Source organism: Elephantulus edwardii, unplaced genomic scaffold, assembly GCF_000299155.1.
Source record: "Elephantulus edwardii isolate Elephantulus edwardi_28Jun2011 unplaced genomic scaffold, EleEdw1.0 scaffold00102, whole genome shotgun sequence".
NCBI classification, from domain to species: domain Eukaryota; kingdom Metazoa; phylum Chordata; class Mammalia; order Macroscelidea; family Macroscelididae; genus Elephantulus; species Elephantulus edwardii.
This window is the reverse complement of record NW_006399852.1, coordinates 421,584-425,980: the sequence shown is the minus strand read 5'-3', so window position 1 is coordinate 425,980 and position 4,397 is coordinate 421,584. Positions and strand designations below refer to the sequence as shown.

The following is a 4,397-nucleotide window of genomic DNA, read 5'->3' as shown; positions in this document are numbered from 1 at the left end:
CGTTTCCCCACTTGACTGATTTCATCTCCTTGTCAAAAATCAGTTGACCATAGATACATGGGCTGATCTCCAGGTTCTCAATTCTGTTCCATTGATCTATGTGTCTGTCATTGTACCAGTACCATGCTGTCTTAACAACCATGGCAGTGTAGTAGGATTTTAAATCAGGGAGAGAGATACCTCCTACCTTTCTTCTATTTTTAAGGAGTGCTTTGCTTATTCGGGGTCAGCATTATGTCTTGATGCGGCTCCTTATCCACACTGAAGCATGTTATCAACACTTCAACTATGGGAGGAGGAGAGAGCAGCTGAGGAGGGGGGTAGACCTGTTGTGCACTCTACACTCGGAAACGTTTTTGCGAGTGAAAAGCTGGTTTTAGAACAGTATTGCTCAGATGATGTTTGGTTTTCTCAAGCCAAAAATGTACCGATGTATAGAGGGCTGCTGTATTTCCAGAGGTAAGTCCTCCATTTCTCGATTCACTGGCAGAAAACACTATGAAAAAGACTTCCAGGGCTGTTTTGGGTTGCATGAAACTCGCTCAGGAGACATCTGCAATGCCTGTGTTCTGCTTGTGAAAAGATGCAGCAATTTGCCAGCAGGATAAAAAAAAAATTGAAATCGTGGTAGATGCAAGGGCAGGGCCCAATCTAAAGACTACACTGAAACCAAAGAAAGTGAAAACTCTACCTGGAAACAGGATAAAAAGCAACCAGATCAGTAAACTACAGAAGGAATTTAAACATCGTAATTCTGTTGCTCAAGTGCCTCTCCAGCAAGTCTCCTTGTTACAATCAGTCAGATGGTGGCTCAGATACAGAGACAGCTTCTGGGTCTAACAAAACATCAGTCTTTTCCTTTTTAGATCTTACATACTGGAAAAGACAGAAAATATGTTGTGGTATTATCTACAAAGGCCGTTTTGGAGAAGTCCTCATTGACACACATCTATTCAAGCCTTGCTGCAGCAACAAGAAAGGCACTGCTGAGAAGACAGAGGAGCCAGGCCTAGAGCCTGTCCCATCACTACTCAGAAGTGGTGACTGAGCCTTATGTAGAAGGGAAACACAGAAGGATTTACATTTTGAAAAGCTGCAACAAAGAAACTCTCGTATTTTTAAACTCAGATACTTGCTGCTCTGCCAAAAGACAATATGCAGAATGGTTTTGAATGGGTTCTTTCTCTCCCAGGTTCAATGAACTATGAGGACAGTGTCTAGTTTTCTTATAAAGAAAAGGTGGGGGGAAGTGTACATAATATTTAAGATGCTGAGTATTTCACAGGAAAGCTGAATGCTCCTGTAAAGTGCTCTTTAAGTCTCTCCCCCCGCCCCCCATATCCTTTCTAAGGAACGAAAAGCAGAATTTCCAGGGACAGAGATGGGAGTTCATTGTATGATAAACCATATGTAGTTCTAGTCTTTCTATATTGAGAAGCAGTAGTTGGAGCATTTTTAAAGATGGCTGGCTACCCTGACTACCCTTGTTTCCCCTCATGATAAATCTGTCATAACCCAATAACATGTACTTGCCCCTAGAAGTATCTGTTAATAATTTTGAAACATTAAGGTCTTGCCAATGTTCTAATGACTCAAACCTCTATTACTGAAACATGAAGCAGGACACACTAAGATTCCAGGTACAAATACCTAGGAGAGAGAAAGGACTTAAATATACAGAGAGACAATGTGACTGTGTGTTGTACCCAGGTTTCACCTCCCTCCATATTAATATTTGATTAGATGTTTAATTTATATGAAACTTCTAAAGCAAAATCAAAGTTTATCAGAGTTTCTCTTGGGGAATGACAGGTTTTTAGGATACGCAATCTTAAATTGGTACCAAAGCATTACCACTTTTAATAAGACAACACACTGTTCAAAACTGTCTGGAAAATATGCAAGTCTTCAAGGTAGCATTATAAAAAGTTAATGCTTCTTGGGCCATGTTTTTCAGAGGGTTTGCTGAGTATGTAAATTTTTTTGTTATTGTGTTATATTACTGTTTGGTGAATTCACTAAAAATCTGTACAATTTAGTTTTAGCTCTAGATTTCTTCAGTTGACCTTTGTGAAGGTTTTATCTCTGTAGAGTGAGTGTTTGATTTAAACTATTCAGTTTTGGTTTTTTTCACTCTGAAGTACAATTCTACTTAAAAGAAAAGAGGTGTCTGTCAATGCTGACTTGGTTGATATATAGACTTTTCCCCCCTTTGGCTTCTTTAAACTACGCTTTCTGAACATTGAGATTTTGAGCAATAAATAAATCCTGAATGTGGATTTAATTCTAAAATCTTGGTTAAAGGCCTCTCATATGAACCCAAGCCAAAGTACTTTAACTGCGCGTGCGTGCGTGCGTGTGTGTGTGTACTGTCAAAATGGATCTGACTGGTACAGGAGGAGATTGTCCCTCCTTCTCCAGCAGAGCATTTGGTGGATCTGAACTGCTCACCTTGGGGATTGCAGTGCAGCTTCTTGCCACTAGGCCACCAGAGCTCATCTCACTGCCTCTTTTTTAAAAGTTTAAGATAAACCTATCACCACCTAAGATTTTTTTCATAACAAAGGGGGAACATTTTGCCTACGTTATAGTAAGTAACAATACTCAGTGCTTATTTTTCAAATTAGATTTTTTAAAATGGGTAGTATAAAGATCAATAGGGAGTGATCCACTTTTTATTGGCATCTATAGTTTTATTGTTTGTAACCTAAACTTAAGATTCTATTATTTCCACTTCACCAAAGATGACATTCAGATGGCCAACAAGCACATGAAGAAATGTTCAAAATCCCTAGCTCTAAGAGAGATGCAATTCAGAACAACTATGAGCTATCATCTCACCCCCGTCAGAATAGCAAAATTTGACAAAACGACAAGCAACAAATGCTGGCGAGGTTGTGGAGAGACTGGAACCCTTATTCACTGTTGGTGGGAGTGTAAAATGGTGCAACCACTGTGGAAAGCAATGTGGCACTTTCTCAGAAAGTTGCAAATAGAGACACCATTTGACCCAGCAATTCCACTACTGGGAATATACCCTAAAGAGACCATAAATGACATCCAAGCAGATATTGCACACGCATGTTTATCATAGCTTTGTTCACAATAGCAATGAGTTGGAAACAACCCAGGTGCCCATCAACAAACGAATGGATAGAGAAGCTGTGTTATAGTCACATAACGGAATACTTCGTTCCACTGAGAAACAAGGAACTCATGCAATATTATTAAAAATGGGTGACTCTGGAGGACATTATGCTGAGTGAAATATCTCAGTCACAATAGGACAAATACTATATGGTGCCACTGTTGTAGAATGAGGCTGACATCAGGGTGCAGGTAAGACTGAGAAAAACTGGATAAATTATGTTTACTGCATTGAAGCCAATCAGGGAGAGAATAGTTTAAAAGTAATATATTTTAGAGCATTATGATTATTATAAGAGTCTGGAATGAGGGTTGCAGAGTTGAGTATACTCAGGGTGGGGGTGGGGACGAGGGTGTGCAGGGGGGATTGTGTAACAATGAAGGGGGTTTTTTTTTGCTTTTCAAGGAAAGGAGTGAGCTGGGGGTGGAGGGCAAGGAGAAAAGTGCAACAATGAATGAATGGAAGTCCAAAATCTCTGCAGATGCTCCTTGAAATTAATTTAAAAAAAAAAAAAAAAGATTCTATATGTCTTCATTTGGGGAAAAGTCTCCATCCATGATATATATAAATATACATACACAGACTACGCAGTGAGTTGGGTCACCACAGCCTTTAAGCTGTATTACAAGAGTCCCAGCCTTATCATTTTCATTCCAAGTTTTATTTGAAACAGATTCTTTCCTCTTCTTTTTTGTACATTTTGGCTGCAGTGTTGGTGATAGAATATGCTATTATATGGATCTCTCTACTTCTGTATTTATTCATTCATTCATTCATTCATTCATTCATTTATTACTAGACTTCAACTACAATCTTCTTGTATCCTTTCTACCTCTCTTTGCTTGTAGGATTACTGCATGTAGTCATGTACTTTGTATTAATATATTAGAAATCTATGAATCTGTTTTGTACTTTTTATACTGTTATGTTGTTGTACATAGGTTACATAGGACCAACTGACATATTTCAGCTAAGAGATGTTGCCCTGGACGTGCTCACATGCCACGAAATCTGGAGAACAACCACCTGGCCAACTGACTGGAAGAGATCTATATTTGTTCCCATCCCAAAGAAAGGTGACCCAATAGAGTATGGAAACTATAGAACAGTATCATTAATTTCACATGCAAGCAAAATTCTACTTGGAAGAGATCTATATTTGTTCCCATCCCAAAGAAAGGTGACCCAACAGAGTATGGAAACTATAGAACAGTATCATTAATTTCACATGCAAGCAAAATTCTACTGA

General features: G+C 38.8%; 1 protein-coding gene and 1 pseudogene across 1 annotated transcript in view; one reads left to right on the top strand and one right to left on the bottom strand.

Annotated features, from left to right (window-relative positions):
• Positions 1–4,397, bottom strand: part of LATS1 (large tumor suppressor kinase 1) — a 49,699-nt gene that overhangs the window by 41,945 nt on the left and 3,357 nt on the right. The gene's annotated exons all lie outside the window — the stretch shown is intronic.
• Positions 399–1,044, top strand: LOC102872997 (annotated as a pseudogene).